This window comes from Cyprinus carpio, chromosome A21 (genome assembly GCF_018340385.1).
Source record: "Cyprinus carpio isolate SPL01 chromosome A21, ASM1834038v1, whole genome shotgun sequence".
NCBI classification, from domain to species: Eukaryota; Metazoa; Chordata; class Actinopteri; order Cypriniformes; family Cyprinidae; genus Cyprinus; species Cyprinus carpio.
The window spans coordinates 18,436,465-18,449,376 of NC_056592.1; the positions used below are offsets into that span (position 1 = coordinate 18,436,465).

The 12,912-nt window shown below is 37.5% G+C and overlaps 1 pseudogene; it reads left to right on the top strand.

The window, feature by feature from the left end:
- The first annotated feature begins 2,571 nt into the window (after positions 1-2,571).
- The window catches only part of LOC109076659, a 122,251-nt pseudogene continuing 111,910 nt past the window's right edge, over positions 2,572-12,912 (top strand).

Sequence of the window (12,912 nt, forward strand, 5' to 3'; positions counted from 1 at the left end):
ATTTATATTTTTCTACAGCAGTTGTTAAAGACATGCGCATTATGAATCATAAACACATAGCCAACATATGCAACTAGTTTTTTTTTTCTCTCAGTTTCAAGAATTAAAATGGAACTTCAATGTCATTGTCATTACTCAGTGTTGATTAATTTTCAGTGATTTAACTCGTTGCTAGTGTGATCTTAAATTTGATCACATGATGGCGCTGCTGCATCATGTTCATAGAGGTACGCGTGCGTTTGAAGACGCGTCTCAAACTGAGAGCTTAAAATTAAATATTTGATTAATGCTCTTTAACGAAGGTAGAAAAGTATTTAATAAAGCTATGCTAAAATCATTATGGTAATAAACTCGATAAATAGTAACAGTATAATAAAAAGTTCATATGTTCTGGGCAAAAAAAGTAATATAAATATATATCTTTAAAAATATTACACAGAAAGCTATCAGGGTGACACGTCATAGGCATGAAATTTTAATTCTCTAAATAATTAATATTTTTAAAAACACTAAATGTTTAACACTTGCGTTATAAGCGCAGCGCGCAACATTGGGTCTTTATTTCATTTCAGACAAAAACAAAAAAGACTCTACTATCTTATTCTTATTGTTTTTATTAAGAGTTAATATCCGCGAGAAAGGTATGGTATTATGGTTGCCTGTTGAATTAACATCATAAAATGTATTGCATAATAATAATAATAACAATAATAATGTATTAATAATGCAATTAATGTTTATATTTAGAATAATTATAGCCTATCAGTATATACTAACATCAAGTAAATCTCTTTTCCAGAAGGTTTTTTTTTTTTTTTTTTTAACAATGTTTTTACTTAACATTGTAAGTTGCGTGAGTGTGCAGCGTGGGAGAATGAGGGGACAAACTATAAATATAGTGGCCCCAGGGTCCGATGCACACGCCTGCATAGCTGTCAGTCACAGCTACAGCTTGGAAAAATAAAATGTGTGAGAGATGCTTTTGCGCTGTGTGTGTGTGTGTGTGTGTGCGTCTGTGTGTGTGTGTTTGTTTAAGCCGGAGAGGAGCGCGTTTGTTTCAGAATGGATTTCACCTGCGGTGTGTTCACCAACTAGTCTATAACCTATACTGTGATCTACTGCATCAAATATTCGTGTTGTTTTCGCGTCAATATTTCATTCAAATGATTAAAATAAACTATATCTGACTTATGAGTTAGATTTTTTTTTATTAAGAGATTAAATAAAAAGAGAGAAATCAGACGGATTCGAATATCACGTGCTGTCATAAATAAATGGTATACGTCCGAATAAAATATTCTGGAACTACAGCACAGAAATAAAGATTATTTTTATGTGGTAGCTATAAGACGCACGCGCGCATGGAGACGAAGCTGATATGAAATGGTCGATTACACAATATAAATCAAAAGTAATACATAGATTGGAATTATTCAGTGTTTTATATATTTTGCACATGTAAATTTGCAAAAACATGTAAATATTATTCGATTTCTATACATTTTGGGCTGTTTCCTCTTTAGTAACGAAGTAAGTGCACGGTTGTGCCTTGGATAAAAAGTAAAATAATACAGAATGTGGAACAAAAATGAAATTTCAAAAATTTCAATTTAATGACAGCACTGTAACATTTGATTGTTTGAGATAGGCTAAAGACATGGATAATGTGGAATCTCAGGAACTGAAATTTAGTCAATATAGTCTGTCTATATGCTATTTATCTTCAAATTCGTCCGTCAAATGTCAAACATGGCTTCATAATTCCATGAAAGGTTTATTATAGCTTCACACAGGCAGCGTTTCTGTTTCTCAGACGGAACCAATGGAGAACCTCTGGCTCACCTTTTGAAGGCGCCTCAGATCTACACTATAATTAACTCCCTGAACTTCACTGAACATTTAAAGTGCCTCGAAAAATTCTAATGAACCGCTAACCCTATTCCCTGCAAAAACCAGCCGCATGGTTCCCGTGTTGTGAATCAATTCCTAACATTCTTTAAATAGGCTAAGTTTTTATTTGTGTGACAATCTACAGTGAACGTTTATATAATGTTCTCTAAAGGTTATTTTTAGGTTTCAGGTGCATGATCTTGTGACTTCAAGTTCCTCCTGCCTATAGAGGTTTTTACAGAGAATCTGAAGAACGCCAAAGGGCCCCTCAAGTCTTTTCATTTTTAAATCTTTAGTGCGCTTGTGAATGTCAATGTGGATGCAACTGCAACATTGCGCAACACGTGCCGTATTCAGCTCGACGTCAAATCTGTCCCTACTAACGGCTTTCTCAAGTGCACATTAAGCTTTTACGCGTGAACAAGACACGGGTGTTTTATTGTCACGCCGGCAATTAGGCTACAGGGTCAAGAAGATAACTAGATGGATCCATACAGACCCATTTTGCGGGAGGTTTGTAGCGTCTAACTCCAATCAGCTTCTGTTGAACGCTCGAGTAATGCCATCTGACAAACTGATGGAGTGGGTGGAGAAGAGAGAGAGAGGATGGCAGCTCTGGTTGGGCGGATCTGACACTGGTTTGCCTTCGGACCGCCTCTCCCGATCCCTCCTTCAAGCCTCTGGGGCTGCTGCGCTCGTGTTTAGTTTCCCCTCTCATAGTCAAAGGAAGGATTGATTCCTTTGGGAAGAGACACAAATCACTTCAATTTGATCGAGAGTGCTAAGGATACAGCCTCATCTTGATTTAGCCACTTTTGAGTTTTTTTTTTTTTTCCTGACAAAGAAAAATCGGAAAAAAGGAAGACAAGAGGAGAAAAGTTGTTAGGTCATGATGACATTTGATATGAGATTTGCTTGATCGCACCAGCTGCTTCCAGGAAGCATAATCAGCAGCACAGAAAAGACGTCTTCGTTTTTGTTTCCACTTTGCGTCTTGGCGACACCGGGATCTGTCCTGGTTTCTAAACTCCTTCCCATCGGAGCGCTGAGCTGCCTCTCTCTCTCTCTCTCTCTCTCTCTCTCTCTCTCTTACGCACGGGAGGTGGGCACCTGAGAACACTACCAACGGGAAGAGAGTGTGAGAGATCCCGGTTTCATGTTTGGGATTCAGGAGAGCATCCAAAGGAGTGGGAGTATTTTGAAAGAGGAGCCCATCGGAGCCGGCATGAACGCAGTCCGAACATGGATGCAAGGCGCCGGGGTGCTGGATGCGAATACGGCCGCGCAGAGGTAAGAGACCCCCGGGGCTGCGACTGCACCTCCCACGGAGCGTGGACTGATCGTGCTGCTGGCGTTTGTTTTGAGGAAACTCGATCCGGATTGTGGAGGATTAAGCCTTTGATTCGCTTTGCTTTGTCGTTTAGTGAGCTTTGATGAGTTCCTTTGGATGCAAAGTTTGGGTACTTTGCCAAAGCTCACCTTCTTTTGCATGCAGTAACATCTGGAGGTCCTAAGACCACTGGATTGAACATGCTGGAGAAATAATGAGAATAATAATTGCTAAATAATAGCAAAACAACAACAACAACAATAATAATAATAAATTAAGATTTCGCATATATACATGTACAGGCATTTTTATTTCTCCAATCAGTGGAATAGAAAATAAACTTTATTTATTTATTTATTTATTTTTTTATTTCAATAATACATCTACGTCTAATATTTGAAGGATGTTTTTAACACGGGCCTTTCTGCGTGTCTTCCCCGTAGTGGAGTGGGACTGGCCCGGGCGCACTTCGAGAAACAGCCGCCCTCAAATCTTCGCAAATCCAACTTCTTCCACTTCGTTTTAGCCCTTTATGACCGACAAGGACAGCCGGTGGAAATTGAGAGAACCTCTTTTGTCGGATTTGTGGAAAAAGAGAAGGTGAGTTTCCTGAACGAGCTTCAAAAACTGATTTTCAGCACCACGATGTCACCGAGGCACTAAATACGATCGCACACGATTTTGTATTTTTTTATTTTAAAAGTGCAGGAGATATTATATGACAAGTGAACAGGAATACCATGCACATTTGAAAACCGTCGAAATAAATAATATGTGAAAAGGCTATATAGAAATAAATAAATACATTTGATAAGCAAAATTATTGCAATATTACCTTGAAATAAACATTTCAGGAATTAAATCGGATAGTTGTTTAATCGGGATAGTTACTGAATATGATCAAGGCTTATACAGACTAATTAAAAATTTAAGATTAAGGTTTAATATGCATTTCTTACATTTATAAATAAAATTCACGAATTGGTCTGTTAATTTTGCATGCCTTCAAAACTCAATCACCTGTATTTTTTCAGCCGCGTTAACAGGAAATATTCAACCATTTTAGTAGAGCTTAATTTACATCTTTAGATAGGCTACATAAAATGTATCTTATGCAGTTTGTAGCCTGCGTAATAAAAAAAAAATATTATATAAGTAGATAATATCAGTAATGGCCTATAATTTATTATAATGCTACTAAAACTTAAATAATGTGACCTAATACAGCTAAGAATAAATTAATTTGACCTAATACATTAAATACATTTCATGAGATAATTCCGTTTTGTTTATACACACGCTATATTTTTTAAATAAAATAGTATTTGCGCTCCAGCTGATTATTTTGATTGAACAGGCCCGAAAGATATCATTTTGTAAGCACAGTAGCTTTCCTCCCATTAGAAGGCTATGTGGAGTATGATTTTGAGATCTGTTGTGATATTATTTTCATGCCCAGGAGACTACAGGAGAAAAGACAAACAATGGCATTCATTACAGACTGCAACTTCTCTACAGCAATGGTAAGACATGCTTATATTTGCGCACGAGGCTTGAGTTTGCGCACTTTCATCGAACGTGATTTGCAATTCATCGCACTAAAATAGTAGCAGGTGCTGCCATCAGAGATCTCAATTTGACGAAGATTGGCAGTGATTTAAATCAATGATTTAACCGATTTGATTGAACTGTTTCTGTCTGAACAATTAAACGCAATCAGTGATTGACTCCACAAACACGAATTAATTCTCATTTACTTTCTTCAAATCAAAGCATGACTCTTCACAATTAATCAGATTGATTTTAAATCATTAATAATTCACCCAAGGTTTAAAATCAATTAGATAGCTATTTCCAACCACACGATATTAATAGTTAATGTGCTTTTCTTGGAGTGAGTGTGAATTGATCATATTCATTATAGTGTGTAATCTGACAGACTGTCTATCATTTGTCATCTGGTCAGTTTCTAAATAAACCAGCTGTTAGTTCTGCCACCTCTCAAGCATATTGTGCACAGTTTTATCATTAGTTTACATCTATGCTTCATCACATCATCATTTCTGTCATTTTGAGTTTTGATTTTATTCAGAAGTATTTAAATCCAAAGTGGTTGAAAAGCAATGAACTCATGGCAGGTCACCATTTAGATTTAGATTTTAAGGCAGTAATTAAACTAATTTTTAAATTCAATCATGCATTATGTGTTTTCATAAAGAATTTAGCTATATAAATGAATATAATTTGCTATGTAATTTAATTAGAAAGTAGTAAATAAACTGTTAATTGTGATATATGACATGTGCAGGTGTGTTCAGTGTTAAAGTTATAATTAGGCCAGTCATGCATTTTACATCACAAAATATCTTCAGTAAAAAATAATTATTTAAAATATATTCCTTTATACGAAAATAGTATAATAAATATGGCATTCAAAGAATATTGTTTTTATGTATTGTTAATTTAATATGTGGACATATTACAATACAATTACGCTACCAAAATGTGCTTGTGCTATTTCAAGAGCATTATGCTTGGTGCAATTACAGTGCATTGTAATGGCCGATTTAGAGATAATGAATGTGAATGTGTTTGTGGAAAATGTAATGAAAAGCACATGCTGATGTCAAGTTTCTGTGTGTTCCAGGCATCAGAACAGAGCAGGATTTTTATGTAAGACTAATTGACTCCATGACTAAACAGGTAAGGGTTCATCTCGTCCCATACACCACCACCTGCGCATGTCACCAGAGGCTAATTCATACATGTTGGGGCATCAGGACATGCTAAAGGTTGAACTGTTTGTGCCCCGTACAGATGACTCTCACAGCGGAGTGCATGCGTATCTCCAAGGGACAGTGTCACATTTTTACATGCACGGTGGTGATGGCATCATAGGATGTCCTGTAGCCTCTTTTGGACTTTTTTTTACTGGACCATTTGAAAGTTTGTTTAGGCGTTTAACTGTGCAGCATAGTGTGTATTTTTAGGGGACCCATATTTTCTTTTCAGATTTTTCTTATCAGCTTTTTTGCAAACCCAGAGTACACTATAACAAGTACACTTGCATAGCCCTTTCAAGCCTTTTCGTGAACATGTTTGTGTTGCCCGTTGGTGTGGTTCACATGTCATGCTCGGCTGCCTTCTTCTGAACTCTGGCCTGTTTCATTTCTTGTATGTACAATATGGCAGATCTACATTATTAGTGTTGCCTGTTTCCTGTTTCCTGTTTGATTTTATAAGTCACTGAAGACATGTGTGGCCCTGGGCTAGAGTTTGGAAGGTTTATAACTAGTGTTTTTTTGTTTTGTTTTTTTGACTTTGGATCAGCCCTAATTAGCGTGTCATGGGAATTAGCGATTAGCTTTTATGAAAGTGGTCTATTTAACATATCCATGTTTATTAGCTGCCTCCTGCAAACTGAGAAAGGCTCCATGCTAGGCTCTTTACACTTCGCAAACGGTCGCTAACTTACCTGCGGGCGGCAGCTCCCTCTCCCTCCCGCCTAAGTTGCGTGCGGGGAACTTCAAAGTGCATTAAACCCCAGTAGCTGCCACTTTGACAGCACAAGTCTGGCAGTAGGGAGAAGAGCTGTTGTTTCCTAACTATCTGCTTTGCTGCACTTCGTGGGAGGACATGGCACTTGTGTCGCTAGAGCGCTGTTTATCAGTGTCAAGTTAAAAAATAATCACCCAGACACCTCGGCTTCCCCTTCACAAATCTTTTGTAGTCGTTTGCCGGCAGTTTTCATGTCAGTCTTCTTGGAATATATTTAGCACTTGTATTCATTATTTTTTGTGCAGGTATTACAACACGTGTAATAGAAGTCACAAGGAATGAGATTGCGATCCTCTTTGCTGCTGTATTGTGTGCAAGAAACTTTCAGATGTGAAGACAACCTATGGTTAAATCACTTGCTAAAGGGAGCCACTTAGAACTACACTTAAAGATTGGGGAACATGTGTAAAGGAAGTCGGAGCATATCAAATCCCCTTCTTCAACAACAAGACAGCTAGTTACCTTGTAACAGCTCAAAAAGCACCGTAGCGAGTGATATATTTACCGGTCGGCATGTGTCTTTGATTTCCTCAGGTGAATGAGAGCGAGAGAGAGTTCGGGATCAGATGTGGTTTCGCTCTGGGGCAGTCAGACTTGTTGAGAGGGTGAAATGAGACCTGGATACCGGCTGACCACAGGACAGCTACAGGTGTCTCGGCCCATGTTGCGGCTCGGACTAAAAACAATCTTTCAGTTTGAAGAGTAGGCACTCTTGAGAAGGGAGTGCGGATGCTACTCCGCTGGCAGTCGTTATCGGGTTACAGACGACCTGAGTAATCTTTTGTAATGTTCTATATCCCCGTCGGCCTTCTGTAATCACTCAGAAGCGGCTGTGAGATGCTAGTTTTTGGGCTGTGGAGTGAGTTAATGTGAGGCATTCATGAAATTTTAAAGGCAAAAAAGTCAATCGTCAGTAGTGTACTGATGTATGATGCACAGCTCACACATAAAGTCACTTACAAACTAAGCAGTTAACACCGTGACCAACCTGTCGTGGGGAAATTGGACAAATTCCCAATCGCATGGATTCCTGTTGAAATGACTGGCTGATTCACTGAACAGCACAACTTTAGAACGTAGCAGCGCTGATTCGAATTTGTTAGCAACACTATTACTTTCTAAGCGGCTGTGGGAACAAATGCGAATCACAGAGGCTGCTGAAGTGTTTCGCAATGCTGGCAAGGCTAAAACACTTACACCATGTTTATGTTACGGTGGCAAAAACAGCTAAAACAGCTTTAGCTTGGACTGTAATTAGTGTCCAGATTTGCTGTTACTGCTCTCAGAGCGAGTACAGAGCTTATTATTCTGTGGTGAGACTGATTTACTCTTGCAATTGCGCAACAGAAGATGCTTGTTATTTTGGTAGTTACTGTCACAGGCAAATTATTCGATTCAGGAGATACCGTAAACATCTCAGTGTTTTACATTTCAAGCTATAGTGCTAATTTACTGCATCTGTTGTTTTAGCAGTGGCCTCGCGCTTACCTCACGCACTCTGAATCTGACACGCTGAGCGGTAGCGCATTTTCTGTTTTGCTTTGCATTGTTTCGGTTTTCATGCCACAGATAGTCGATAGCTTGTATTTAACCTGGAATACTTGAGTTTAGGCAGCTGAGGGGATAATACTCCACATACTAAGATTCTAGCTTGCTAATTCAAGGAATAATAACATGCATTAAGTGAAAACCCCACCCCACAGCTTTCATTTCTCAACTCAATCACCCAGATTCAGAAACATCACAAATGAATCAGATCGTGACAAACAGTAATGCTTTCCATCAGGATGTGCTATAATGCTATAACAACGTTAGGGTGTGGGTCAGGGTTAGATGTTAGGATTTGTTTCAGTGTTGTGTAGTGAATACTGTGATTGATGTGAATCTTTAGAATTGGCCATGGGGTGGGATGTGCACTTAAGTGGTTTGGCAAAGAAAAAAAAAAATCACACTGTTATCCTGGGATTGACGTGTGAGTTTGACAGTTAAATCTGTGATCAGCAGATTCAGCACCAACACATCTGACAAACATAGTGCAGAGACAGCAGACCTCCCATGTTCCTCCCTCATCTATCCTACGTTTCCTTTTCCTCTCTCATTACCTCCTGGATTGTTTGTTTTTTAAGATGCAGTACTAGATGTTCTTTGTTTTGCTTGAGCTAACTTGAGCTTGAGCTAAACTTAGCCAGTGAATCAGACCACACCCTCTCTCCAAACCCCGCCCTACAAAGGCATGTCAGCAAGGACTTTTACCTGCAAAATGCATTGTGATTGGTTTGGCAATACACATTTCTTTACACTAAGCTTTGTTTTATGACTCTTTTAACCCATCCACTCCACAGCTGCCTTGTTTTGTTCCCTGGTCTCTTGCTCAAATTCTTGCACTGTCTAGAAATCTCTTAGATGTCTCTAGAAACCCTTCGTCTATTCTGCTGTCTGTCTGCCTGCCCAATTCTTGCTCTCTCTTCCTCTTCTCTTGTTTCTCAGTCTTTATGTCTGAACAGCTGATCAGGGGTTGGGTGGGATACTTATTCGTGTATGTGAACGCTTCTGTGTGTGTGGGAGAACAAAGAGTGAAATCACTGCCAAGACAGCACCTCTTTAAAGGTAGCGCAGTGGCCTGGGAAAAAAGGCAGCCGTGTTCTTAATGGCATGCTAACAGATGATGCCAACTGTGTAGGAAGTAGGTTTCCATGTATTTATAGCGTCTTGTTTACTTGCCTTCGATTTCAGGCGTCACATCAAAGCCATTGAGGAAACCGCTAGATGAAATATGAAAAGTGTGCTTGGTGAGATGAAATATGTATTACAAGGCATATGAACATTGCATGCTTATTAATGTGCCCTTCTCGCACTTCGGCACACAGTTAAAACTGCCCTAAACATCATACTTTCAATTTTTTTATGATTTTATTATGGTGTAATTTTTTACGCGGCACCTTTGCACATTCAATGTTTCTTCTAAATCAAAAAGAGAGTATTTCCTGCAAAACTACTTCCTGTTCTTTGATCGCAGTAAAAGCAGCCAAGGCGTTTAAAAGTTATCAAGATGACACACTTTAAGAGCCGGTAACCTAAAATTTCCCTTTTAGGAATGCTTAATACAAACAAAATACACAAAGATGAATTAATTCCATTTGTTTGAATTTGTGGCACTTCAAGCAGTACCATTGTTTTTTCATACACTGGACAATTCTGAGTCTTCTTTAACACTAGTGGAAAGAAAATATCCAAAATGCACATGTAAGTGTTTATTTTATTACACTTTATCTATTTTCATCTGTAGATTTCATTTACAATAGATATCTTTAAAGGCTTTTTTCTTTCTGAACCAGAAATCTTGACTCCAGTAGCACTTATATACACCTTCAACATTTTATTCTTATCTACTGTATATTCTGAAGGTTTTGCAGAGGGGTTTATTTATATATCATTTGATTGATTTATAGAATATTTTATTCCCAAAAAATGGTGATTTTTTTTTTTTGTTTGTTGAAAGTATTCTTTAATTAATAAAATGATTAAAAAAAGGTATCCAAAATCCCCTCTGTTAAAGCCCTTAACTGAAATATGACAAACTAAGAAAAATAAATAAGAAAAACAAACAAACAAACAAATAAATAAATAAAATTACCACAATTACAGTTCTGAATTTGGTTATAGCATGTATTCAGATCTCTTTTTGCAAATGTATGCAACTTAGTGTATATTTAATTTAACATTGCTTCATTTGCGTTTTTAAAAACTGTAAATTAAAAAAAAAAATCAGAAAACTTGTAGGACATAACAATTAATTTAATGAATTGCGATTTTTACCCTATTTAACTGTGGTGTCATGCTTTAGGAAAAGTGTTTAAAATGATGCTGAAGTCAACATGAAATTATATAATGTGAGAAAAAAACATATAAAATAAGATAAAATAAAATTAATTAAATAATGTGCATTCATAAAATAAGTAGGGTCATTTTTGAATTCATGTTGACTTGAATGGCAGGATATTACCTGTATGACATTTTATAATACATTTCATATTGCATTATTAAGGCATTAAGGAGAGTGGAAGAATACTGCTGTTCCCGAGCACAGCTCAGCGAGAATGGGCAAAGATAGATTTGGTGTTTATAGATAGAAATATGAAGCAGGTCTTTGGGCTGGCAGACAGTGATGCATGCTGTGTACTTCTAGAAGACCTTGGCCCCCATTCCCTCAGAGTGAAAGAAAACCATCTGAACAAATGCTCCGAGCTTGCCAACTCCAGCACTGGCTGTAACAATATCGCTTTCAGTGCCTTTGTATAATGTAAAGTACATCTGAAAGACATCAAACAATGAGCCAATGTATCGTCTGTCTCTGGATATTTCTCCTGTCAAATTACCCTTTCCTTGGTAGATATAACTTTGCGTCAGTGTTTTTTTCCCAGTTAAGGTCAATATGACAAACTTTTTTGATGCTGGATAGGCTTGCTGAGTTACACCTCCGTTACATGGCAGAGATTAATGACTGTGCGTAACGGGACAGATTTGCTGCCAGTCGGTATGCCTACGAACGAGATCCCAGAATCTTAGCAAGGTGACACGCTTGGCGTAGTCAAACACGGCACTGTTCGGAATGGCATACCATGTCCAACATTCAACTCGGGGAGGAGGGGGGACACACACGGCTTTGCCAGCCTGGCAGCGCTGTGTTTTGTGTTAAGGAGGGGTGAGAGCAAAGCCGAGAAAATTTGGGAGAAAATTGGGGGGCCGTACCAGATGGTGCACCGTGCTCCAGTCTGGCATCCCAACTGCTCTCTCGCACCCACCTCCTCCCCCCACCGCCCCTGTGCCACACACCACTGATGGTTTGGCACGTCATATGCTAGCGTAGGTAGTATGCCAGTGAGCGCATAGGCACTTCATATGAGTGAAAGATGAAAAGAAATGAAAAAAATGAAAGAAAAAGATGAGTGAGTGAACTGAAGCAATAAATACTGTAATATGAAACAGTAATATTGTGAAACATAAACTAACAGTTTTCTATTTTAATGTATTTTAAAATGTAATTTATTAAAGCTGAATTTTCAGATTCATTACTCCAGTCTTCATTGTAACATTAGAAATTATTCTAATATGATATTTGCTGTTTACAGCAAATAACATAATTTGGTGTTTTATTATTATTGGTGCTTAATTATTAACAATGGTTCTTATTATAAATGTTGAAAATAGTTTTTGCTCTTTAGTATTTTTGTTAAATCAATGACACATTTTTTAAGGTTATTCGATAATTAGATTATTCAAAAGAACAGCATTTGAAATAGAAATGTTTTGTACTGTCACTTATGATCAATTTAATACATCCTTGCTGAATAAAAATATTAATTCCTTTAAAAACCTTACCTAAAACTTTTGAATGGTAGAGTATCACAAAAATATTAATCAGCACAACTGTTTTCAATATTGATAATAATAATAATAATAGTAATAATAATAATTAATATTTTGAGCAGCTAATCAGCATTTTTGGAGTTCTTTTAAACTGTAATAATGTTTCACAATATTAGTTTTACTGTATTTTTCATAAAAAATAAGAGCAGCCTTGGTGAGCACGAGACTTCTCACAAATACATAAAAAAGTCATAGTTGTTCCAAACTTTTGACTGATATTGTACCCTATGCAGGGACGCTGTCCACTTTTACCCCCTGTCCGGTGCTCCTGAGCCTATGTACTTATGTTTATTTAAATTTCACTAACCTGAAGAACACAAAACTTCATCGTTCTTCACGTAAAAATCATTTGCTTGTGAATCGGACAAGACCGGTTGCATTGTTTGTTTGATTCTTTTTACATTTTACATAGGCCTACAGTGGTATATTTCACTGGGGTTTGTGCCCCTTCATTGAATATCCTGTCACCTTTTTACATTTTACATATGTAAATTTGCACACAGTATTTCTTGATGACTTTCAACTGTATTAGTTTTGATAAATATGTTTTCCCTTATCTATAGGAATCACTGTTATTATCTCCCTGCTTGTTAGAAACTCCAGCAATTATTACGTTTACGTTTCGTATTATCTCCTCCACCTACAACAGGTGTTCTTCGGCTGTTACCCATCCCTCAAACCGTTCAGAGCTGGTGCTATTGTACATC